Raw genomic sequence first — 27,789 nt, 5'->3', positions numbered from 1 at the left:
TGGCCTAGAGGAGGGGACAGTCCTTGGATTTTAGGGGGTAGAATGGGCTGAATGTGGTCACTCATTAGGTCCTAGAGATAAAGCAGAAGGGTAGACTAAATGACAGATGTTTCTAGCTTTGGCGATGCCAGCAACTGCAAAGGGGACTATTGTAAGGACAACCAGGCTGGGAGAGAAAAGGATTAACGTGCTCAGTACAAACATCCCTTTTATTTATTTTTAAAAATATTTCATTGTTTATTCTATTACTCTTGTCCCAATTCGCCCCCTTTGCCCCTGCCATCCATCCTACCTCCACTTCTATAGTCAATCCTGACTCCATTGGAAAGCTAGGTACTATGGAAACAGAGAGAAATAGAGATAGTCTCTAACTTACCAGGAGGCTAGATTCCAAATGTTTACAAGTTGATTGCTTAGAAAATAAAATGTATTCTTTTCCCCAAAAGAAGCAATATTCTAGGTCCTGATTGGGCCTGTAGGCTATTTCTTCCCCAGTGGCAACAGAGTATGGTATTATGTCTGTGCGAGGAAGGGCAGTGTTGAAGGAAACACCCTGGGTACAAGGGAAGAAAGCTTAGGACTTAGATCCAGGTTCACCATTGACTAGTCTCACCCCTAGTTTGTCTATCAATAGAAAGAAAATCGAAAATAGTGCTCTGCTTACCTAGGAGGGTTGTGGTAAACCTCAAGGGAGACAGACAGCCTATAGGAAAATATTTTGTGTACTGTAGCATGTCTAGTAAAGGTAAGAGTTGAAAGCAGCCACTTAGCTATCTGGGACTCCTAAAGGACAAGTGATTCTGGATAGCTGGACTTGCAAGACAGTTGGGAGTTTATCCTTTAAACACGAAAACATTTTTTTCCTAAAATATTAACCACTTTTTTGGCATGAAAAGCTTTCTATAATATTGCTTCTGTTACGAGCACACTAAACATGAGGCTAGGACTTAAAAACTACTTGTTGAGTAAGTTGCAGAGTGAATTTTATGTCGTTTTCTTCAGGTGGCCATTTCTTCTCATTCTCCTCTACTGGTGCTTCCTCATCATCTAGAGCTCTTAAATGTGGGCGAGCCCAAGGACTTCAGCAACAGACCTTTTTACTTCACTAACTGCACTCACTTCCAACGTGATCTCATTCAGGCCCGTGGCTCTAAACTTCATCCATATACTCATGATTTTCCATTTTACATCTCCACTTTTAGCATTTTTTTAGAACTCCAATCTCATATACCCAACTGCCTATTCAACCTCTTTTTTGATGTCAAATGAGTATCCTAAATTTAACATGCCCAGAAGGATTGTTAATTTTCTCCCCTGCCTCAGCCTCAGATTGTGTAATCTCAATAAAACACAGCACCAGATGGCCATTCGTTCTGACCAAAATGCTTGGAGTCAGTCAGCCTTGACTTCCCACCTTGTCTCAAAGTCTACATCCAGTCCATCTGCTAACACTAACTTTTTACCTCCAAAGTCCACTCATGCTCCAACCCCTTCTCAACATCTCTACTGCTAACTCCCTGGCCAAGCCACTACCAGTTGTCCTTTACTTGTCCTACAGGAGCCTCCTAACTTTCCCTCTTGTAATCTATTCCCCAAGGAGTGGCCAGTATAGCCATGTGTGTAATTCATGTCACTCCTTTGCTCAAAACCTTCCAAAAGCTTAGAATAAAAACCAAAGTTCTTTTGATGATCTATTAAACCATGGTAATCTGATCTACTTCTCCCACTCCCCTCTCTCCTAGAACATAGCATGAATGTTGCCTCGGAGCCTTCACTTAGATGGTTTCCTTTCCCTGAACTCCCCCCTTGATATCTGTAAGATTCACACTGTCACTTCATCCCAGTCTGTGCTTGAACTCATGTCATCCGAGAAATCCCTCTGACTTCCTCCAATAAAGTAATACCACCATCCTCCAGCTCCATCCTCCTCTCTTCCACTTCTGGGCTTTATCTTACTCAATAGCATTTTAAAAACACCTATGAATTCTACATATATTTGTGTATAATATCTAGTGGTACATGTGGCCTGTGGATTGCTGTTATCCTTCAAACTGTTACCAGTCTGTTACAAGAAAAAGGCAAAAATGCTTTGAAACTTGTTAGCAAGCTGACAGAAGTTTGTCTGTAGAATCCAATAAAAAAATAGGGATTGTGTTTTGTTTTGTTTTGTTTTGTTTTGTTTTGTTTCAAAATATCCATCTACAAGAGATTAGACTTTTCTGGGAAAAAAAGAGGAAGAAAACTGGCTCTTCACCAAAGATTGTCTAAAAAACCACTGGCTTACTTCACCCCCTAGACTGTGAGCTTCAGAAGAATAGTTATTTTTACCAAATATTTACTAAATACCTACTATGTCCCTGGCCTGTGCTGGTCTCTTGGACTCAGAGGTGAAGAGGGCACAGACAATGCCCTGAACTCACAGTTCATTGGAGGGCAGAAACGTGTAAAACCACACAGAAGTAGAGTGTGGAAATTCCAACTAGGTACGTTCTATCCATAACTTACAAGTTTATATTTCACACCTGGGAAAAAATAAATAGCAGTACAAGTGTGTGATAAATAGGGAATAAGTTGTCACTGCAAGCTATTTTAGGGAGTCAGTACCTGGGCTGCAGTGGTGTGTGTCTCCCTCCCAATCATGGGAGCGCCTTTGTGCTTCTTCCCTTAGCATCACCTTGGATATTACATGTCTGTCCATTTGTTCATTGTCTACCTCGATGGTACCCATTCCCAGTGTGGTCCATGAGCCAATGCCTATGTGTTACCAGGGTCAAAGAAGATAAGTCCTTTCATCCTTTCTGCCTTCCACAGATGCCACAGATGAGCCTCCCATTTCCCATGTTGGCCTGGCAGAGGGTCAGAGCTCCTGCTACGTGGCAAAAGTTATAAGCAGGAAGCGAGAGGACAAATCACTGCTGAGATCCAAAAGCTTGAAATGCCTGACAATGTCAAACTGTAGCCAGGAAACCTTTGTTTACTTCATGTTCTCTGGACCAAAGCAGAAAAATCACAGCTCCTTCGATACTGCCTCATAAAACAAGGTATCTCATTTCACTGAAAACAAAGTCACTTCACTCTCTCCTCTGCAAGCAAGGAAGTACTTTGAAGGTAGTAGCATGGTTTTCATAACTGTTCCCACCCCACAAACATACAACACACGTTTGGTTCAGTGCCATGTGCTGGGGAGGGGGGTTTGGGGAGCCTCAACAATCAGGCATTTTAATACTCATTTAAATCTTATTCTGTTCCCCCAAAATGATTTTTTAGGTACAATGTAATTGTTTTTTTTTATTTTAATCATTGTTCAAGTACAGTTTTCTCCCTTTTACTCCCATTCCAGCCCACCCACCCAACCCTCCCTACTTCCCTCCCATTACCACCCTCCCCCTAGTTTTTGTCCATGTGTCCTTTAAATTTGTTCCTGTAAACCATTCCCATTCTCCCCTGAAATTCCCTCTTCTCTCCCCTCTGGTCACTAAAATGATTCAAGATAATTAACAATAAAGAAAGCTGGGAACAAGGATTTATTGACTGAGGCATGCTCCCTAGCCTTCTGGTCATTTCATCTTCACAGTGGACCAGGGAGGGAGGGAGGCTATGCCCACTTTATGAGGAGGAAACAGGCTCAGAGAAACTAGGTAGGGAGACCTGGCTTCAAACCATGCCAGTCTGATCCCAGGGCTGCGGACTTACCTAGAGTCCTGGAAAACATAGGAAGTAAATATAATAACAAGAAGAACAGCTGCATTATAATTAACTGCAAATGTTTTTGGTTTCAAACTTTCCCACAGCTGAGGAGAAGGAGAAGGAAAAAGATGAAGCACATAAAGGAGGAGGAAGAGGAGATGGTAATGGGAAAAAGGAAAAAAAATTTCAAACTTTCATATAGAAAAGAAAATCTAACTCCTCAAAGGAAACCAATTTCACTCAAAAATTCACGTTAACTAAGATTTCTCTTTTATACTTTGCTGCTTTACTCCTCTCCAGTGCCCCTGCCCACCCACCTAGACACAGTAACAGGATAAAAAAATTATTTTATAGTACCACATGAGAAATGGACTTGTGATTGGACTGAGACATTACTGCCATTCCTTTCTTCATTTTAGGGGGACTCCTTCCTCCCATCCTTCCCAGTTTACTCATAATTATAATCACTCATTCACTGAATAGTACATGAGTACTGACCATATACTAGGCATTACACTAGTGCTAGAGGTGCCCTCAGGAAGTTTACAATCCAATGCGGGAACTGGCAAGCATACAATTAAAATACAATCAGCAAATTTCTGTAATAGGAACACACCCAGGCCATGGAGCCCAGAGAGGGAATGGAGCAATGATTGTTATATAATGTATTATACAACAACAGTATAATCACAGCAAAAACTGGAAAGCAGGACAAACTTTACAAAATATTATATTTTCAATGAAACAAAGCATTTTTGTTTACTTGTTCTCTTCCTACCTTTATACATATTCATGCATAGTTGATTTTATTTTTATTTGTTATATATTTAGAATGTGTCTATATTGTTCCATATCTTTATCAGGTAAGAGTCTTTAAACCAATAATTTACGTATCAATTTTTCTATTGTTATATACTTAGCTTAGATACTTAAGCTAGTACAATTGAACATTTCCCAAAAGTTTTACATATTCATCTTTAGAGAGTCTTCAGAATTTTTTCAAGTTGTTTGTATTCTTTCTATAAGAAGACATTAATGATTATCATGTTTGTTGTACATATTTTCTCATGATATATTGTCCCTTTTTTTCTTGAACAGTTATTTTATCTCAGATGTTCAAATCAAACTATCTTCTTGTGATTTAGTCTAGATAATATCTCAAAATTATAATGTTAATGTTGTTATAGAACATGATATTCATTTCCATTTTCTGATACACTGGCTAGGTTTTTAAAGGTATTTGATAATAATCCTATTCTGTAATTCATATAAAATACATTTTTACTTTTTAATTAGGGTTTTGAGTTTAATTACATGATACCTCACTTTTTCAATTAATGCATATTTTCTCTTCTGTTTTGATATGTGGTGCACTTGTCACTTTGTTCATCATTCTTTGTTTTTTAGGCTTTTTTCAGATTAATTTAATACTCATTTGATGAAGAAATTCTGCAGAGTTTTGATTGACAGTTATTTAGATCTATAAATGCACTTGAGAGAAATAAACATTACAGAATTTAACTTTCTTTGCAAGAAGATTTCACATCTTCCTTCATTTAAGTGAAGAGTCTGTGATCTAGAGTCTAACAGCCCAAATTTAACCTTGGCTCTGCATTCAGTACATTTGGTCCAGGAAAAGTTACTTGACCTCTGTGTACCTCAGTTTTCTCAAATTTCCCTTTTCTTTCATAAAAAAATAACATATGGTTTGTATTATAAAATATTTACTCCTCTTTAGATTTTGTGTTCCATGTTCTTTTTATTTTTTAATTCTCACCTGAGGACATGCTTATTGATTTGGGAGAGAGAGGAAGGGAGAAAGAGAGAGAAACACTGATGTGAGAGAGAAACATCTATCGGTTGCCTCCTAAACACTTCCTGACTGGGAACTGAACTCGCAACCAAGGTATGTGCCCTGACCAGGGATTGAACCCACAACCTTTTGGTGTATGGGATGATGCTCCAACCAAATGGGCCACCCAGCCACAGCTCCTCTATTTCTTTTTTATTTTTTCTTTTGTTAATGAAGAGGTTTTTATTTTTTGTTCTAGTATAATACCCATTTTCTTTTTTCTTACTTAGGCTTCTATTATTTAACTTGTCACATATACTCTGACTCTCGCATTACATGTGGGTCAGTCATTGAGCTCTTTTTTTTAACTGTCTTTTTTCTCCTCCATGTTTTAGTTATGCTACTTCTACTTTGTAAAACTGTATAAAATTTGTAAAACATTCTATATCCTTGTTTTGGTTTCAGACCTTGCTCCATTTTTTAAGACTGAAACCCACAATTAGATATATTCAATGCTCACCAATGAGCCACACTTTCCCCAGTCATAGTTTACTTCAATGAAGTTCATCTTCTATTAGATTCCTCAGGATGTGCTGGAAGTGCAGTGTTCCCTGAATTCTTGCATATTTAAAACTATTCTTCTTAACTTTGACTTTTAAGTCAATGTTGCTCACTAACATTTTATTTCCTTAAATTATTTAAAAATAGAGTTCCACAACTACCTTTCTTTGAATTTTGCTGATGAGAACTCCGATGTCCTCATTTTATTTTTTCAGTGACTTGGTCTTTTTGCCTGGAGGAACATATGCTATTTTACAATTTATTGTTAAAGCCTTTGACTTGTAGTTGACTATTCCTAGTGCTGCTGTAACAAATAACCAGGAAGTTCGTGGCTTAAAACAGCACAACTTTATTATCTTACAGTTCTCAAAGTCAGAAGTGCAAAATGGGTCTCAATGGGCTAACTTCAAGGTGTTGGCAGGACTGTGTCCCTTACAGAGGCTCTAGGAGAGAATATATTTTATTGCTTATTTCAGATTCTAGAAGCCATCCGCATTCCTTGGCTTGTGGCCACATTCTTCCATCTTCAAAGCCAGTAAGGTTTTGCTGAGTCCTTTTCGCAGTGCCATCTCTCTGGTTCTTCCTTTTCTTCCTCCTTCTTCCACTTACAAGGACCTTGTCAAGGACCTTACAAGGACCTAATAATGACCTTGTCATTATTAGACATTGAGCCCATCTGAATAATTTAGGATAACCTCCTCATCTCAAGATCATATTATTAGCAATCTTAATTTTCTCTGTAATTTTAATTCCCTTTTGCCATGTAAACTAACACAGTCACAGTTTCCAGGAATTAGGATGAGACATCTTGGGGCCAGGGGAGGCATTATTCTACCTACCATGCTCTACTTGCACAGAAATGGTCTTCGCAGTATCCTGTGCCTTTTAGTGTGCTGTAGGTATGGATCATGGGTGGTTTTATTTTCTCTTCTTATTAATATGTATGGTTTTGGAGGAGCTATGGAGAGATTGGGCTTTAGGCAACTACCACTATCTGACTAGAAGCTGGAATCCATCCACTCAGTATCTCAAAGGCCAGAATATTGTTTCATGTCTCTATTCTTTTGTTTGTAATGTACTTACTAATCAAATGTCCTTATTCTTTATAAAACCTTAGCTCAAGTAGCACCTCTCCCATACTTTCTAGATAGAATCAATTATTTTTTCTTTGAGGCTTCTTTAAGACTTCACATTTAATCTAGCATTTATTTGCTCTATTGTTACAACTATTTCTTTATGTGTCCCACTAGACCAGGAAATTCTTGAAAGTAAAAGATTCTTATTCACTGCTATTTGTCTACTGCCTTCCATAGTGTATGGCATATGCTCTGTTCTATTATTGCTATTATCTATACTAATGATATCAATTTTATAGCTACTATTTATACTGAGCACTTGACACATTATTATTAATGTTCCATAAAATTCAGTGGCATAGGTCCTATTGTTCTTATTTTACAGAGTAAAAGATGAGACTGAAACTATGTTCAGAGTCAATAAATAGTGCTGTAAAATTTATCTTGATTCAAGTCTATTTGACTACATACAAATATTAGTCTGTTTTTACTTAATTGCAATATGTTCTTGGAGAAACCAAAAAAAAAAAAGAGTGGAACATTCTTGGAACAGTCAGCAAAAGAAGATCCCAGAATTCTATTGTTCCCTCTTCCTTCATATTCCAATAAAATCACATGATCTCCCTAAAGGCCATGAAACTCTGCTAAGTGGACAAATAGAACTCCTCTCATCTAGAACATAATGTAAGTAATTCTGGCAGTTAACATTTCACTTAGAATACAAGGAAGGAAGGCCTTGATTATTTTCCCAAGAAGAAAGACCAGATGAACTTTGGAAGCTGTGGACACTCTGGACACATGCCCAAGGCTCATGGAGGCTTTCAAGAAAAGTGGGCCTCCTAATATACATAGCCAGAATTCTCTACACAGTCACCCAAGTCCTCAAAACAGGCCAAGGGAAGGCATATAATTCCTTGTTCTACAGTGCTGATAAAAATTCTGGCCTTGGCTCAAAAAGACCAAAATTGAAACACAAAGTTGCAGTGTAAAAACAGATTTCCAGGTACAGACCACCAAGAATCCATTCATTCCATCATCAGGATGGGAAGATAGACCTAACAGGCAGAGAGAGCAAAGACATGAGGGCCAGGCTCATGCTGGCTAATTTGTTGCAGGATGGACTTGGACACTCATTTTGCAAACTTAGGGATGTATTTCATATTGCAGGTGACACCCAACTGGGAGAAACCAGAGCAAAGCAAAATCGTGAACCTAAAACAAAAGCCCCTTCGTTTCTGCTTCCAAAACTACCTTGAGAATTGGCTGCACTTCTTAAGAGAAGTGTTAAGTTTACAGTCTCAGAAAACAATTGTAAGGCAGGTCTGATGCAAATAAAGTTACTCCATGCTGACCATTGTTTTTTTACATTTTTTGAGCATTAAAAAAGATTAATAACTTTAGTTGATTAATTACCTAATTAATTTTTTATTGCTGTTCAAGTACAGTTGTCTGCATTTTCTCCCCTCTACACCCCTCACCCCACTCATTCCCATCTCCCTCCCCTGATCCCAAGACCCCTCTTGGTTTTGTCCATGTGTCCTTTATAGTTGTTCCTGAAAACACTTCTCCCCTTTCCCCCATTATCCCTTCCCACCTCCCATCTGGTTACTGTCAGTTTGTTCTTAATTTCAATGTCTCATGTTTTGCTTGTTTGTTTTGTTGATTAGGTTCCACTTAAAGGTGAGATCATATGGTATTTGTCTTTCACCACCTGGCTTATTTCACTTAGCATAGTGCTCTCCAGTTCCATCCATGCTGTCACAAAGGGTAGGAGCTCTTTCTTTCTTCCTGCTGTGTAGTATTCCATTGTGTAAATGTACCATAGTTTTTTGATCCATTCATTTACTAATGGGCATTTAGGTTGCTTCCAACACTTGGCTACTGTAAATTGTGCTGCTATGAACAATGGGGTGCAGAGGCAGAAAAATCTCAGATATTCCACACAGCAATATTTTCACCAATATGTCCTCTAGAGCAAGGGACATAAAGGAAAGAATAAACAAATGGGATTTCATCAAAATAAAAAGCTTCTACATGGCTAAAGAAAACAGCATTAAAATGAAAAGAGAATCAACTGTATGGGAAAACATATTTGCCAATGATATCTGGGACAAGGGTTTGATCTCCAAAATATATAAAGAACTCACATGACTCCATCCAGGAAGACAAATGGCCCAATCAAAAAAATGGGCAAAAGACCTGAGCAGACACTTCTCCAAGGAGGATATACACAGGGCCCAGGACATATGAAAAGATCAGCATCACTAGCCATCAGAGATATGCAAATTAAAACCACGATGAGATACCACTTTACACTGGTGAGAATGGCCATCATAACCAAATTAACAAACAACAAGCACTGGAGAGGATGTGGAGAAAAGGAACCCTAGTGCACTATTGGTGGGAATGCAGACTGGTGCAGCCACTGTGAAAAACAGCAAGGAATTTCCTCGGAAAACTAAAAATGGAACTGCCTTTGACCCAGCCACTGCTGGGATTATATTCTAAGAACCTTAAAACACAAATCCAAAGGAACCTATGACCATTGGTTCTTAAGACCTAATGTTGACTCCTAGTGTGAGGGCACAAAGACCTAAGTAAAGTAACACAAATCAGGAAAAAATTGGAATTTAAAAGTCAGTGCTACCAAACACTAAAAGGACTGAGGAGCATCAAGTAATGTTATCTGAAAGGAAGACTCTCACTACTGACATCAGGTGAGTCGGAATGATCTGAGAGAGATGGGCCTGAATGTAAATTCTGCCTCTATTTCTACATCATGTAGTGACTTTGAGGAAGGAACACAGACCAAGCCAAAATGGCTGAGCTAATGGATAATGGCCTGAATGCTGTGAGGGGCCACACAGCTCTAACCTGCATGACAGACGGGTCCACAACTTGAGAGAACCATTCCCATTAGAACACAACAATGATGTAATATCTCCCACATAAACTAAAAAAGATAATGCCAAATGAAAGCAAAACAATAGAAAGAACAGCAAACCTCCAGTTGGAGCCAGAGCTTTTTCCAGTCATGTTATTCTAAGAACAGCTGATGGACTGTTCTCACTGTCTCTATTTCCTTATTTCCTATTCTCTAATGAAAATACTCCAATCAAACTCTCATCTCCACGCTCTACCCAAACTGCCCTGCAAAGGCCACCAATGCCTTCCACCTTGATGAAGACAATGGATAACTTAGTCTCAAGCATACTTGACTTCTTGGTAACATTTGGCAGAGTTAATTTTCTTCTCCCTCTTGAAATATGTCTCTCTTGTCTTTTGGAAGGGCACATTTCCTGTTTGTTTGTTTTTTCATAGTTGTTGTTTTCTTGTTCATTGGTTTATTGGATTTGCTGGCTGCTCCTTCTCAGGTTTTGCTGACTACTTCTCATTCTACTCTCTAAATGTTGTAATGCCCCAGGACTCAGTCCTCAGTTCTCGTTGCTTCTCTTTTTATATGCATGACCAAAGTTTCATAATTAAATATGATCTATCCTGTAGTGGAGTCTAGTTGTGACTTTCCAGCCCCAAACTCTCCTCTAGTTCTACCTTGTTGACTAATAAGCTTCTCAAAATCCCCACTTGGATGTCTAACAGGCTTCTCATAATTAATGTGTCCAAAAAAGAACTTTTGATTAGCATTAACTCCTGCCTCTCTACCTTGCTACCTGTCTCTTATGGGTTCTTATTCAACCTTTCCTAGTTTGGTAAATGAAAATACCATGCAGACCCAAACTTAGAAGTCCTCCAATCCATATGTCAAATTGTATTCACTCGTCCTTAAAAAATATCTAAACACTGGCCATTTCTCATCACCTCCACCTCCATACCTACCACCACCCTAGTCCAAATCTCCATCTCTCACATTAACTAATAGGAGGCAATTACCTCCTTGATGATCTTCACTGGCACCTCTAGCCCACCCTCACCTTTGCTATGCTGCCCAATTCTTCTCTGCATGACAGCCAGAGTGATCATTTTCCGATAGAAGTCAGGTCATGACATACCCTGATGAAAACATACCCTGATGAAAACCCTCCAAAGGCTTCCTCCTAACACTAAACTCCAAATTGTTGGTCTTCTTAACCATGACATTTGCATGACTAACATTCTCAAATGTCACTCTTTAAATGATGCTTATGCTGAACAACATATTTAAATTGTAGTCTACCATCCCTCTACTACTGATCCCACTTATTCTTACCTTATTTTTGACCCACCATCTCAGATATCATATAATTTACTCATTACATTTACTTTTATGGTCTCTTGCTCTCCACTAAAGTGTGGAGTTCTGTAATACTTCTGTCTATCTTGTTCATAGATCAGTCCTGAGAGACCAGGCTAAAATCCATGCTCTATACCTTTCCGTGCATTATCCTTAGCTCTACTCCTTGACACCACAATCAGTGTAATCCTTCCCTGTAGGCCAGCTATTTGGAGGATTGGAAGAGCCAATGGAACTTTTCCAGAGAAAGGCATCTCTAAGCAGATCTTTTATAAACTAAGAAGTTGTGTGTAGAAGGGAGAAGCCTGGAAGGGAGCAAAAGGGACAGCACATGCTTTTAACCAGAAACAAGAAAAAGTGTGACAAATTCCAAAAGTTGGAAGATATTTAATGTTGCTAAAGTGTTGATTCTCAAAGATATTTGAGGGAAAGTGGGAAGGGCAAGGAATGAGAATAGAGAGGTAAAATTATGAAGGTGCTTGTAGCTACTCAGAGAGTTTGGATTTTACCCTAAGAACATCAAGGAACCTGATTCAAGGCAGGGGCGTGACTTGATATACATTCCAGGAACCATCTTGACTGTAGGACACAGAATGGATGAAATGGGGGTAGGAGGTAAGAAAACATTAGGGGAAAGCTTTTAAGTTGCTATGTTAGTCATTAGAGTTCAAGATGATGGTGGCCTGCAAAAGGAAAACAGCCATGGGATAGATCAACATTGGCAAAATTAAGGGACATTTAGGAGCTAAAACTGACAGAGGTTGATGAATAATATCTTTTTATTCTATGTGCAATTTTCTTAACAGTTTTATACAGGAGTTCTCTCAGGGCTTTACTACATATTTTATTGGGTCAAAAGCCTGACATCTGCTTTGCAAGGCCAGTGCTTCCATACCATCTCCTCATCTCTCTTGGGCATCAGTTCCCCTGACTATTTTTTACTCATTCTATTGGCAACAGGCCAGGTGCATTCTCCATGCCAGAGAACAAAAAAACCTCAGGCATAAAGTAAGAACTCTGTGCTCTTCTCTGTTAGGGTAGCCTGTCCCTATCAGTGTGTTCACATAATTGACAAAGAGCCAGGATAAGACTATGTAGGAGGGTGCCAGTTGTCAAAAATTTGATAGCATGCAAAAGTGCAAAAGTATTTACTTTGTTTTCTTTTATATTTCAAACAATGCTTCAGCACACAGACAAAAGATTACCAGATGTTATGTAAATTTAACAGTAGTTAGACTTCCTTCATCTCAGTTTTGGGAGGCAATACAGGAGCATGGTTAAGACAGACCTGGCTTTGAATCTCAAGTATATGCTCTTAAAAGCAGGGTGACCTTGGACAAGTTGCAGGGTTTCTTTTGCTTTCAATGTTCTCATGTGAAAAGCAGGGTGAATAATGCCTACTTGTCATTGGACCTGTGGCTGGAATCCAGTGCTCTTAACAGTCTGTATTTCACTACTCTTTTCTGTCTATAACTTAAATATGAACTGATCTGTCTGAGAAAATGTCCACTGATTCTGTCTGAAATTTCTCTGTGCCCCATCTCTGCAAAATTTTGAGGCAAGGGAATGGCTGCACCCTAACTCAAAATCCATGGTGGCATGATTGCTGGGTTCATGTTACAGTTGACAAAGAGTGCAGTCTTCCTGGAACCTTACCACCACATGGAGTGATAAACAGAACAGGAGTCTCCACATCTACTTAGAAAGCAGGGTAAGAGAAGTTAGGTGACTTGCCCAGGTCACACAGCCAGAAATAGATGGACTAGGATAGATGAGGGTCTTACATGGTAAAGCCTCTTCATTCCTAAGTTTGAGTCCCTGAACTCAGAATCAGCCAACTTCTTAGATGAGAACTTTTGGGTCTGATGGCCTCATAGGAAGTATACCAGCCAATAGTCAGCATGCTGACAGTGCTTGACTTCTGGTTACTCTCACAAACCGGAGCAAGAGGAGAGAACAGGAATTTCATAGCTCCAAAGACCTTAGCATGCCAAGTGCTCATTCTAGATAAAAAAAAAAGATCTCCCTGCTTCCCATCCCAAGGTCACTCAATTCATAGCAGAGCTAAGACCAAACTGCAAAGGAGAAAATTAATTTAAAAGTTGACTGGAAAAACTCTATGGGATCATTGCTAGGCTTCATTACTGTCATTAATTCAACTAACATTTACTGAGCACCTGTCATGTGCTAGACCATACACTAAACACTGGAATTCAGAGAAGGAAAAGATACAATTCCTACTTTAAAGACAATAACAGTCTCTCTCACACATACATACTCATTCATATTTATAAGTAATATTAACTGAGTAATTGACATGAGCAAAGCACTATAATTTACACATAAGCACTTTACATCTTAATTAACCCTATCAGGATAGATACTATTATTCCTGTTTTAAAGATGAAGAAACTGAACTGAGGCTCAGACAGCTTAAGGAATTTTCCCAAGGTCTAAGTAATAGATGGTAGTTAGGATTCAAAATGAAGCAACTGAATTCTAATATCCATGCTCAAGCCTACTCTAGAGGAAGGAGACAACCTCCTAAACAAGTAAGTTCCCCAAAACATTTCAAAGGGATGATAGGTCAGTTCTGTGTGGGAAGGAGAAACCCTAGAGCTGAGGATGGAGCCCATAGCACTTGAATATGGTGTTCTCCCAAGTTACAGATATAATACGAAGTATGAAAAAAATCCATGAATGGAGCGGCTGGAATTCTACATCCACTGTCCAGGCAAAACCATATCTCTTCTCTGAAATTTTCAAAGCACCACTTCTTGATGAATTTGCAACAGCCCCAGCCAGGGTGACTGTAGGTAGGACACGTAAAAGAAAACCAGGAGAGAGAATTGGTGAGGGACAGGAGGGTGTTGAGACAGAATGGAGACACTTTAGTCTTGTTGCTATTGAGTCAGTTCATTATCGTTCAGAGCTGGAGCAAGCAATCCAATCCATAGGGCCTTTTACGCCCCCCCCCCCAAGAAATTGCATTTTTTAAAAAAATCAACCTGTGCAAGATTTATTGATCTGAGTTGACAGTGAACTTCACAAATTCATACAAAAGAGTTTTCTCATTATAGAGTCATTTAAAGGACTTGTTATTTCAGAGCTTCCTTCATACAGAAAGTGTACAAAATTGAGCCCAGGCTGTGCTCTTTTTTCCCCCCTAGGATATGGGTTTTCTCAGTATATTCTTTCAGCCATGTTCTCCTCAATTTGGTAGACAGAACCAAGAGGTGCCATCTTCACAAATATTTTTCCAAGAGGCAGTAACAGAAATCTTTTCAGAGTTTTTAGCCAGTCAAATCTTGAATCCAAGCACTAGACTGATCAAAACCTGCTTCCAGGTGGAAATGAAGTGGTCTGGCATTAAGGGAAGAATGCTTGTTGGGTTTCTTGACCTTCATATGGAATGTCAATTCTACCATCTGCTCCCGTGGCTTCCAAAATACAAAGCCCTGCCCTCAGCCAAATACACTAAGCCTTACCCAACAGTATCTGTCTCATAATGCTTTCAGTCTGGCCCCTGACAGAAACTCCCAAGTATTTATTAAAGATATTCATAGTACGAAGCCATTCTTTTAGGCATTTTACCATACAGTCAAGGAACCGCAAAAGGCTCCACAAACATTCACAGATTTATCTTGAGTTGCCTTATCCTGACATGCCCACTGTGTTTATGGAGGGATCCTATCAGGAATAGTCATTCTCCTCCTTGCTGTATTTGTCAGGGCACAGGCTCCACAGCCAGGCTGCCGAGGTGTTACTATCAGCTCGACCACTTACTGGTTGTGTGTCACTGGTAAGTTATTTAACCTCTGAGGCTTCAGTTTCTCCACTTGTAAAGTGGGGACAATAAGAGCATCCACCACATGGAAAGAGAATTAAATGAGATGAATAGATGCATATGTACAGTAGCTCCTGGCTTAATAACTGCAAGTTACTAGATTTAATTTTGCTTATAAAAACTACTGTATAGGACATTGCATATTAAATCATTTGATGTCTCTGATATTGGGTCCTCCATGAAAATTTTTCTTAAGACTTTAATCTAAAGAAAACAGAGTATCCACAGAGAATCACAACTTTCTCACGCTGAACATCTCTGTAATCTAAACTGGCTCTCATTTTGCCTTTGCAGAAAAAATCTCAAATCCAAATGTGATAACAGCTTGTATTTGATTGACCCGAGTTTTACTTCTTTAGCACCAGGATTTAGATAGCCTGCTATGGAATGCTTCAAATTCATTTTGGAAAGAGTCCCCTCAACTATCAGTTTCTTAGGAGCAGAGTGCCTGAGATTTCCATTTGCACCCCCCATATGTAAGTAAAGGACACAAAGTAGCTGCTCATAAATATCATCTTACTGATGAAAAGATGAATTTCATCTTATTCATCTTTTTCCACATATAGCCAGGTGGTCAGCATATTTGTGGTGTGGGTAATGGACAGACATACAAATGAATAAGAGACCATGAGTAATAGATGGTCAGATAAGGCCCCAGAATGAAATAAAACTTAACACTTCACATCAAGCACATCACAGTTAAAATGACTCAGTGGGTGCAATTAGCATGAGCTCAGACCAGTCTTAGTCAATCTAAGAGAAAAGTAAGAAGGAAGAGGACAGGGAAAAGGGAGTAAGAAACCTTCTCCGCCACATTCATGTAGTCAATAAATATTTCTTAAGCACCTGCAATATGCCCAGCACTATTCGAAACAGTGTGACAAGAGTGAATGATCGGCTCCCACAGAGGATGTGCTCCTGCAGAGCTTACATCCCTGTGGAGTAGACAAAATAAGTAAGAAAATAGCAGAATAAATAAGATAAGCCTAGGTCATAAATGCTGAGTAATGTGATAGAAATTGGATCTGTAAAGGTGGGTGGTAATTCAGATGAGGTGTCTAACAATGCCTCCCTCTGACCTTTGTTTGAGCACTTCTTTATTACAATACAATCTTTATGTCACTGTGTTAGGATAATCTGTTTCCTCATTCATCTCCCAACTGCCCCAACTGAAGTATGACACAACTTGGTCTCAAGTACAGGACATAGTGTCTGGTACCCAACAGGCTCTCCATAATTTTTTGCTGGATTAAATGTATTAAAGAAAGCACTTCCTCTAACTTTAGGGACACAGGAGAGTTGAAATCAGGAAACACTTCAGAAAGTGATTAAGAAAAGACACAAAAACAGAAAATTATATGGTGCATTTGGGAAACAACTGGTAGCTTGGGGGTCCTGTGTCAGGACAGAACTGGAAGGCGAACTGGTGGAGGCTGGCTGTGGCGAGGCTGTGAAAGGCTTTCACTGTCACACCAAGATGCTTGGACTTCCTCCCTTAGGCAATGTGGGAGCCATCGGGGATTTTACAACAAAGAGCCACACCCAAAGGTGGAAAAATCACTCTGGCAGCTGAGAAACAGCTAGATGGAAGGGGAGGAGAAAACGGGGAGAGAAATCAAGTCAAGAGCAGATACAATGGTGTAGCCGAGAACAGAGGAGAGCCTGCCTGAGCTGTGGCGGCATGGCAGAGAGATACGATGTGGATTCAAGAGATATTAATGACAGAGAATCAATCAAACCTGGGGATCAGTTGCATCTGAACCAATTGCATCTGAGCCCACAGGGACCTGGGAATGTGGCTCAGCAGTTGCCAGCTGGGACAACTTCATTTTCTCAGTTTAACCATAGGAGAAATTAAGATACATAAAATATCCTAAGGAGACAGATACCTTGAGCAGGTGGCAATTCTGACAACAAATGTGGAATCACTTTCCTTTCAGCCTATATGAGATGATGAACCAAGGGGCATCCAAAACTCTTTGGAGGTCAGCAACCAGCACGCACTGTTACTCTGAATTGGCCAGGCTGACATGGAGTCTTTTTATCTAAGGATGTCAGCCATTGAACTGTGCAAGCTAACTCTCTTCTTCACAAGGAGAGTTTGTCCGCACAGCAGTGGCTTGCAACTTAATATTTTGCATAAAAATTCATGAGGTGCAGTATCCATTTCAGCTATGTTATAAAGTAGTAAAAGGAAGAGAGGGAGGAAAAGAAAAGTTCAGCCCTGCTCTCAGATAGGGTTCATTTTGAGTGATGATTGCAAGCCATCCTTGGAAATTACAGATGCTACTTGGTTCACTATTATTTTGCAGCATCTCCAGTAATCTTCTGCGATCATTTATAACAGCATGTCTGATGACTTTCAAAATGTAACTGGAAAGGGTACTTCTCTGAAGCATGTCTACTCAAAGGAAAAATCAATCTTGGCTGCTGAGGGAGTGAACTTTGTACCACCACGATTAGACAGTTAGAGATTTCAACATATAAAAATAGGAATGGCAGGGGTCCAGTCCTCCAACATATATGTGTGTGTAATGTCTGTTTCAGTTGCTTGAATGGTTTAAGATTTCTCCCTTGATCTAAACAAAACACAACATGTGTCGAGAATCCAAATTGGCACACTCCGATAGGAAACAATCATAAATTTCATAATAATAACAACTAATGTTTATATAATGCCTTTACAGTTTGCTAAGTACTTGTTACACACCTGAACTGCTAATCATCGAAAATACCTCACACTTTCCAACCTTCTTTTCTTCCCTGACAACCATTCTGGTTCTCTGAAATGTTCTCTCATGACATCTGTGCTCCTACCTTTCAAAGGCAAGCTCAAAATCCCCCTCCTATAGCATAGGCTCTGGTTATTTTAACCCTTAGAAGTAAATAATATTTTATAATGCATAAGGATCTTTGAGGGCAGTATGGCACAATGGAACGTTAGCAACATTCAGATTTAGGAAACTTAAGGTCAGGTACGCAGCTTATTGCTGTATAACCTGGGCCCACCCTTTAGACCCAAAACAGGGGTCAAATTGTTATCCACCTTATATGATATTTTTTTGTAGATCAAAAGAGATGTCATATGTAAACTTGTTTTGTGATCCTGATTGATTATGTAAATCTTAAATATTAGTATTCTACTGTATTTACCTCAGAGGGTTACCGGGAGGTTTTTGTAATTTATGTAAAACAGCCCAGTGCCTGGCACATACATGCTCAATTAATGAGAGTGATTTTTATCAAAGTTCACTTATTGATTCAACAGCATGAATTAAGCACATACAATGTACACAACACTGTAATGAATATATCGCTTATTCTTTTCTTTTTTTCTTTTCTAAATAATTTATTACAAAAATATAAAAATGTTGTCATGAATAAACAACAAAACACAGGGATTTCAAAAATCAGATCACCTAGATTCTGAGCCAAATTCTAATTCTTTAGAACTGCGTGGCCTTGGGTAAATAACTTAACCTATCTTTGCCTCAGTTTTCCTGCCTATAAAATGAGAGAAATAGGAGATCCTTAAATATAGGATGGTCATAAAGACGAAGCAATTAATCCATGACAAGAGCACAAAACAGTGTTTGTCACATTGATAAATATTAGTTAGGTTATGATTACACTCTTTTAGTGTAATTACCTCAGAAGTAGTTTTTCCTGTGAACCAAGAAAAAAAATGTCACTGTAAAGAATATAATCAATTATTCACTCTTTGAGCCCATCCCGCTGCTCCTCATTCAGCTCTGTGTCTCTATTGCTGTCCCCTCCCAGCACTCCCTCCACACCCTAACCAGTCAGTTTTGTAAGGCATCAAGCTGGTCATGTTAAGATCTGCAGTGAATCCTTCACATGCTTTATGGCTTTCTACAATCTGGCTCCACCCTCTTCTGTGGCTGCCCTTCTGCAACTCCTGTCAGCTGATTCTCCAGCCTGTTCTAGCTGCACAGCCAAGGATATGACTTGGGAGAGATTAACACATCCCCTCCAATAACATCCAGTGGCCACACATCCTCATTTTCAATATGGGCAATGAAAATGTCTGTTTTGAGTCAAGATGCTGTGCAAATTCAGCTTCAAAGCAAGTTCCCTAGAACTTTCTTCCAATCAGATCATTTCTCTCAGACTTCTCCTGTGTAGGTCATCATGTTTAATTGCCCGCCCACTCAAAACAAGCCACTTCCTTTCAGACCTCCCTATCATTTGTCCAGGCGATTTCCTCTCCCTTGGATTCCACCCCTACCACGAACAACAATGCCTATTTACCATTTCTAGATTCAACTCAACTATCATCTCCTCTGAGACGGTTCTTAGGATCCTCCAGGCAGATTCGGTCATTTTCACAACACTTTACAATCGGTGAATGTCCCTACAATATGTGCTTTCCAAAGCAGTGTTGGGTCAGTACTTTTGGCACCTACTTCAGACCAAGCACCTAGTACATACTCAATAAATATCAGTCTCGGTTAATATTTTGAGGATCACTTATAGAGAGCTTTGCATAATAGAATCATAAAAATGAAAAAATACCAGTGTCAGCCACTGTGAATTGCTGATCAATGCTAGATTTTTTTTGGAGGGAGTTGCATTTAAGTAGTCAAATGGGGCCTGAGACCCTGCATTTCCAATGAGCTCCCAGGTAGTGCTGATGCTGCAGGTTCAGGGACCCCACACTGAGCAGCAAGGTGTCAGATTATGTAATTTAGCTGCATGACACAATTCAACTAACCTTCATGGTGTTAAAATGGGTTGCCATAGACTGATGCCACACTGAACATAAGTCTTCTTGTTGCTCTCCATGGCATGATAGAGTGAAAACTGCCCTTATAACTGAGCTTTCATCCCCTCATGTTGCTAGAGAATTTAGTTTTGCTAGTATTAATGAGGAAACTTTTTATGTAACACTATAAAAAGGGGCCCATTGTAAAATTAGCTTTGTGTCTCCTTAGAGACCAACTTCTAAAGGAAATTCTATAGCACACTTTTAAGAGTCAGGTGGAAGGGGAGAGATGGATTTCTCTTCGAAGAACAAGGAAATAGTCCGTCAGGCTCTGCAATTTCACATCAAGGCCCTGAGCGAGCATGGAGCCGGACCCCACACCATCCCCGTACTGGAGCGCTCATGCTGGCTCTTAGAGGAGGGACGGAATGTTCTCAGGCAAAGGTGGGAGCCAAAGTGTCCTGTGTAACATGACATTGTTAATCCTGAAAACTGTCACTGCTGGTCTATCAGGAAACAGCAGAGTTCATTACTTCACTTCCAAAAACCAAGATACCCATTTTAGTAAATATCAGTAATACTGTTCTCATTATAAAAAAAAAATAAACATTGAGAGTTGTAAAATACTCATCTCTATGGTGAGTGCTAGATATATAGAGGTAGATGTTAAAGTAGCCAGATATTCTGAATCAAAAAAAAAAGGCTCAAAAAGAAAAAGAAGAACAACAAGAATAAAAATATCTACCATTTCCTGAGTACCTATGAGGTTTCAAGACTATATCTGGTAGACTATGTGGGTAAACTCACTTGAATCTTGCCAAAAATTATGCATATTAGATATTTTGCCTCCATTTTATGGATGAAAACCCTGAGTCTTAGAGAAGTGAAACAGCTTGCTTAGAGTCCTAACTTGGAAAAATGGCAATCAGAATTTGAACCCACATCTGACTGTTTGCAGAACTCGTTATATTATACTATCAATTCCAGGAACAATTTCTACCTCGTCTTAAGGAACTCTCAGTCTAAACACATATAAGAAGTACAAAAAGGTAAGAAGGACCATGTGAGGACATTCTGTGTCATCTGCTAGCCTCCAGGTCCTTTCTTTTTGTGAAGTGTGGTTTTTATTTCTAAAGCTAGCTTCACTGGCAGTTGTTCCAGGTCCAAGCCACACATGCCTTCTCTTCACCAAGTCATGCTACACGGTACTTCTTAATAAATCACCTTAGCACAACATTTCAATTGTTGATAAGGTTGGGGAGCTAGACTGGCAGCCTGGTGAAGGGCCTTGGGAATGCAGGTTAAAAATTATCTTATTCTGGAGGGTCCTATTACATTGAAAGTTTCTGAGCACACACAAAAGTGATATATGCACAGCAATGTTACAGACTATAAATCTACCAGCAGTGTAAAGATAGATAAAAAAGACAGGAAGACCACAGAAAATACTGTGTTGTAGGGAGAAAAAAACTAGAGAATTGGTAGTAGAAGTGGAATAAATGGAGAAATGTAAAGAATGCTGTAAACATCTAGATAATGGGAGCGGGGAGCAAAATTGGAGGAAAATTTCACTCCAAGGCTGGGATAAAGATTGGGAACTGTATTTAGACTATTTTTCCTAAGGTGATGGGAAGAGATCTAATTGCTTTATCTGAAAATAATTGGAGTTATGACATAGGAAGCAGGAAGATAGACAGGACAATGGGTAACAGCTGAGAGAGTAAGCATGACCGAGAATTCTAGGGAAGTCAGGGTAGAGAAAGAATTCAAGGATGATGCTTAAGGATAAAGCCTTGAAGCATAACTCTAAGCTTCAGTCATCCAGTCAATGTCTGTTGGATAAAAACTATATGCCAGTCCCAGAGATACAGCAGTCAACAAAGTCCCAGTTTTCCTGCAGGTGACAATCAAGTAGAGTCTGAGAAGGAGCAGCCAGAGATACAGAAAGAAACCAGGACCCTATAAGATTTAGGAATTCAATAAAAATCAAAAAGGAATTGGTAGTCAACCACATCAACTTACAGTCTATTCTTCTTACCAGGACCTCAGAAACATAAAACTGTGCATGTACAAGATGTAAGATTGCTCAAAGGTCTTCTCTGAAACCCCTAATTGAACTATTAGAATCAGTGATCAGAAAGGTCTAAAGTGAATAAAAATTAAAAAGCAGGTCTCTAATAATGACACCTTCATCAAGGACCGTCTTTGGCCACTCAAATATGTTCCCCAAAGAGAGATAGCACATTGGTCAGAAGTGGGGGCGGGGGATAGAGAAGCCAAGGAAAACTAAAATGTGATTTGTCTCAAACAGTGTTTAAAGAAGGATGTGTGTATTTTAGGAGGAATGTAATCCATAAATTCCAGGTTCTTTTACATTCTACGAAATGTCAGCGCATAAGACTCTTTACTGTCCACAGATCTTTCCAATTCTTTCTATAAGACTTGCTAAGCCATATCATATCCAAATTGGAAGTTGTGTTTCACCCAGAGTAAATAAGCTCACACACCAGCAACCCAGAATTTGGGTCAAAGAAGAAAAGACGCAACCTCAGTAAACATATAGAATGTAAAATTATTTCCTCCCTTGACTTATGTGGTCTACATGTAAGGGGACCTGGATCTGTTAAGCACAAAACCAGACTACAAAGCAAGTGCATAGTGCTTAAAGAGCAGCTGCTATAGCCAGAGACAGGGGGTGGGGACGGTAGCCAGAGAAAACACACTTGATAGTGGAGCCCTTGAAGCAATCATAGAATAAATGATTTTTAAGAAATATGGGGGAGAAATTATTTTAGCCAACTCTCAGCCCAGAAATTGTTTCATCCGCTGAAAGCCAGAGAGAGCTATAAAGACCCTCCCATCACAACTGTGCAGAAAAGGAGGCATTTTGTAATAAGAATTTTACAAAGCAAGTTTTCCTGAAAGAATGTTCTGCCTCTGGCATTTTCATAGATTTGTGCAATAGAAAATAAAAACAGAAATCGCTGGAGAAATAGAAATACAAGAAGAAATCTTTACTATATGGATTGAACTTAAGCAATTTCATTCATAAGGATTAAAAACTGTGAAATCTGTATTGAGAATCTGCCAAGCAGCTTCTGTTTCTTCATTGAAACTGAAAACAGAAACAAACCGATGCAACTGCAAGACTGGCTCAGCCATCTATGGCGTGAGCGTGGCAAGAGTATTGGTGGTAGATTATTTTGCATTATAATTCATGTCATTTTCTTTAGAACAATCCTCTTGATAGGACACTAGATGGACTAAGCTCTTTCATTGGTCACTCCTGAGATTTTATGCTTTATAAAGAAGAAAGGTTTATGATTTTTGACATCCTACTATCATCTATGGAGGGTGGGCTCTGACAAATGGACGATCCGTTAATTGCCAAAACTTGTACACAAATATTAGAGAGCTGGAACAAAGCCAAACTGCTTAGCATAAGAGACAGATGAGAGTACGAGGGAGCGAGAAGATCTGGGAAAGGGAAGAAATAAGCCAGTGAAGTGGGGAAAAGAGTGGGCTGGAAGAAACTCTAATAATATGAGGGGGGACCCCAAAAGTCTGGAATTATCTTCTGGAGGGCAGGCCCCTGTGGCACACGCTTCCCCCACTAGGTATGGGTTCTAGGAACCCACCTGTATCAGTGTGCCAGCTGGGTGGTTGTGAGACATCACAAGCTGTGTTTGGCTTCGGTGAAATTTTTGTAAAGATCCTTTCAACACGTTTGCCCATTTCATGATGGGTGATTTATGAGTGCACCTGCCCACACTGTGCTGAGTGTTCAGCAGTTTTTGACCAAAAACGGCATGACCCATCTCCCACCCCCATGCCCCACCCTCCCTATTCACCTAATCTCGCCCAGGGCAACTCTTTTGTTTTGTTTCCCTGAATGAAAAGAAGTCCTCAAAGAGAAACATTTTTGCCAATATGGAAGAGGTAAAACAAAAAATGGCAGAAGCACAAAAAGGCATCAAAACTGATGAGTTCAAAAAGTGTTTTGAGTAGTGGAAAAAAATCTCAGTAAGTGTATTATATCAATTGAGAGTACTTTGAAGATCCCTGAAGTTTAAACATACAAGAATAATTACATAATTTTTGTAAATAAATTCCAGGGTTTTGGGGGTCCCACTTCATAAATATAGAAAGACTTGAGAGAATAGACATGTCTTTGAGACTTTGCCTGAGTTACCAGCTTTGTATAATTCAGTATGGCCCTGTGGTTCTGTTTCAGGTAGAATCTGACAAAGGGGTAGGATGCTGTGTCAAAATGAGCAGGGAACCAAAAAAGAGTCAGACTATGCAAATTCTAGGAACTGGGACCATCTGGCTTGTATTTGGAAAGAATAACTTCTCTCCCTACCACCTGATCCTGACCGAGTCCCCTGCTCTGATAGGTGGAAGGATGTGGAGGATACCAATGTAGACATTAGGACCAGAGGGGTCTCTCTCTATAGAGAATGCTGGAACTCATATCAGTGACATTGAAATCCATGCCAGTGACCTTAGTGCTTAACACAGTGACTGAGACCGAGTAACAACTCAGCAAATGTTGAAAGAATGAATGAGTCAAGAAAGTAATCAGTGTGATGTGAAGTGATGAGGAACAATGACATCCACAAAGAATCAAATCTGTAGATGCAACAGAACAAGACAAGGACAACAAAAAGAGGAGATGTGCCACTCAGTGTGGTCAATGAGCAGCCTTGGCACCACCTGGGAACATGTTAGAAGTGGAGAACTTCAGCCTTTACTCCGGACCCTTGAATCAGAGTTGGTTTTCATGAGGTTCACAAGTGATTGACAGGCCAGTTCAAGTTGGAGAAACACTCATCTAGACCACACTGAGACAGGCAATACTAAAGCCACACCTGACTGAGGGTCATCACCACCACAGTGAGGACGGAGTGAGTTATCACTGTCCTGCAGTGATCCCTGTACTTCATTTACCTGTCACTCTGAAGGGTGAATTCTGTCTGCCACAACAGCTTTCCTTTTGTCTTCATAAATGCCCAAGGAAATAATTTACTTGGAGACTGTTATAAGATGGATGGGTAGATAAGTAAACAGACAGATACATACATATGTAAATATATACAAAAGTCATTTCCCATTCTACTGAACTACTGAGTCTATTAGACCCAATGCACATTTGCAGTGGTCACATAAGCAGCCTAGGAAACAAGTACTTATTTCCAGATATATTGCTTACATTTTCCCTTTAAGTAATGAAAACTATAACAATAACAATGAGAAGAGCTAATAGGCACTGAGTGCTGAGAGGCACAGTTCTCATGGTGTATACATTATACTTGCTGATGGGTAGGCCACACCCAAAGCAGCAACCCCAGATACCCTGACACCAGACTCACCAGAGCTAGGAATTTTCTTCCATGTCAGTGTCCAAGGTGCTGGGGACAGAAGCCACACTAAAGTGATTTTGTCTCAAGATGACAGGAGCAGAAAGAGCTCTGTGCACTTTTCTTGGGTACAGGCCATGGCCCATCATCTGCACACAAGTCATCTCAGCCACTGTCTCTGGGAGCTCTTAACACACTTGAGTACCAGTTCCTTACTGTCCCTCCCTGGAAAGCATGCTTAGTCCTCCCTCTGTCTAAGTCTGAGGACTGTAATTTCTAAAGATGAGTCTTATTTCAGTGTCTTACTTGGTCCCAGGGCAGTTGTTCAAATCCTGCCCATGCAACAGAGTAGCATAGGCATTGACATTAAAATCCATGCCAGTGACCTTATGCTCATGGGATCCTGGGGAGCCCGAGGGGGAAGAGCCTTGCAAGAAGCCACCTCCGATGGCAGAGATGGACAGAGTCCTGGAGGCTCACGCTGCATTCCTTAACTGCTCCATTTTCCTCTTTCCCTGTCTGTGACATAGGATCAAGTGTACCTTCGCTGGATCAGGGCTAGGTCCATCAATCAAGGAGAGTCTAGCAGGTACTAAAGGACTAAAGGAGGAAATACTTTTTATCCAAACCTAGTTATATTCTTTGTATCAGAGACACCAATTGCTCGAAGTGCTCACATCTCTCTGAAAGGGAGTCATACAAACTGCAGCTGGAGCTCCCAGCTCAGACAGTTCTGCAAGCTGGCACCAGATCCTCCTCTTGTACAATCGCTGATGTCAGTAAAAGTTTTATTAAAAACAAACAAACAAATAAACAATGGGTGTGTATTTGTTTCCTAGGGCCACCGTAACAAAATACCACAAACTGGGCAGCTTAAGAGACTCAGAAATATACCGCCTCACCAGTCTGAAGGCTAGAAGTGTGAAATCAAGGTGCCGTCAGGGTTATGCTCCTTCTGAAACTTGTAAGGGAATCCTTCCTTGCCTCTTCCAAGTATCTGATGGTTTGCGGGCCATCTTTGGCATTCCTTAGCTTGCAGCTACAGCACTCCACATTCTGCCCTTAGCATCCCACGATACTCTCCCAGTGTGTGTGTGTCTTCACGTGGCCATCTTCTTATAAGGATGCCAGTCATACTGGATAAGGGATCCACCTGAGCCCAGTCTATCCTCAACTTCCTTAATTATATCTGCAATGATATCTGATCCTATTTCCAAATAAGGTCATACTCTGAAGTACTGGGTATTACTTCAACATATCTTTCTGGGATGACACAACTCAATCTATAAAAGGGTGGATACCCAATACTATAAACAGAAAAATGACACTATTACAGACTCCTCAGCATCCCCAAAAGCATATTCCCTCACATCAGGCAGAGTCCTCACACTAGTGTGAGTTCACACAGGAGAGTTACTCCCCGGCTCCATGATGCAAAAAGAAGTTCAGGAGTCAGAACAGCCTGCATTCTAAGGTCAGGTCCAACATTTTACATATCAGGAATTGGGACAAGTCAGCTCACTTCTCTCAGTTTTCTCATCCTTAAAATGTGGATAGTAACTAATTATAGCAGACTTTGCCAATGCCCAGCACACATTCCACCAACCTTCCACTTGCCAACATCTCCACTTTTTTGCCTGAGAATTTCTCTCTCCGCAGGAGTCATTCTGCTCTTCCACAGCAGGCCACCAGCACTGGAGAGTTAACATGCCCCCAGTGTAGCCCTCAACCAATGAGCCATAGGAACTGGTGTGAAAAATACCCCAGCTCCTTTGCATGTTGGGTGGGACAACTCTAAGGCACTCATTCCACACTGGCTCCCAGGGTTGCCCTGGAGGATGGAGCCCCAGTTAACCTGTGTTAACTTGCTTCATAACATGCCTCTCACTGGCTGCCTTTCCTTCCGTGATCATTGTCTCACCTCACCAGTGTCTCCTGGGATCACCTCCCAGATAAACCACTTGCATTTGAACCTTGTCTTAGAGACTGCTTCTAAGAAAGCCAAACTATGTCAATAGAATTTGCCTTACAGAATTATTTTGACTGTAAGAAATCATATAGGTAGAGGACTTGGTATGAAGTAGGTACCCAATAATTGCTGGCCATTTAAACAAAAGTGTTTTTATTCAAGAGAGATTATGATATTTGTGAAGGACACAGATGCAACAAGCTGTTGCTTGCTACTAGAAATATACTCTTTCTTTGTTCATACACAACTGTAATTAAACCCTTTTCCAGAAAGAGAAAATTAAAGTGAACTTCTCTCCCAAAAAAGAACAGGGGGAAAACAGGAATGAGAAGCGAAAGGAGGGGAAAAAGAGAAGAAAACAGATAAGGAAGGAGAGATGGGGAAGGAAAGGAAGGGAAAAGAAGTCATTTCCTTTTACTTTGACCAAATTCTGACTCCATCACTTACTAAGAGTACACCCTTGGACAAGTTTCTGAAGCTAAGATTAACCATCATGAAAAGTTACAAGTGGTAGAGCTGGGAACCCTTGGAAAAGATAAT

Source organism: Phyllostomus hastatus, unplaced genomic scaffold, assembly GCF_019186645.2.
Source record: "Phyllostomus hastatus isolate PE091 unplaced genomic scaffold, TTU_PhHast_1.1 phas_contig_34, whole genome shotgun sequence".
NCBI classification, from domain to species: Eukaryota; Metazoa; Chordata; class Mammalia; order Chiroptera; family Phyllostomidae; genus Phyllostomus; species Phyllostomus hastatus.
Note: the sequence above shows the minus strand (reverse complement) of the source record.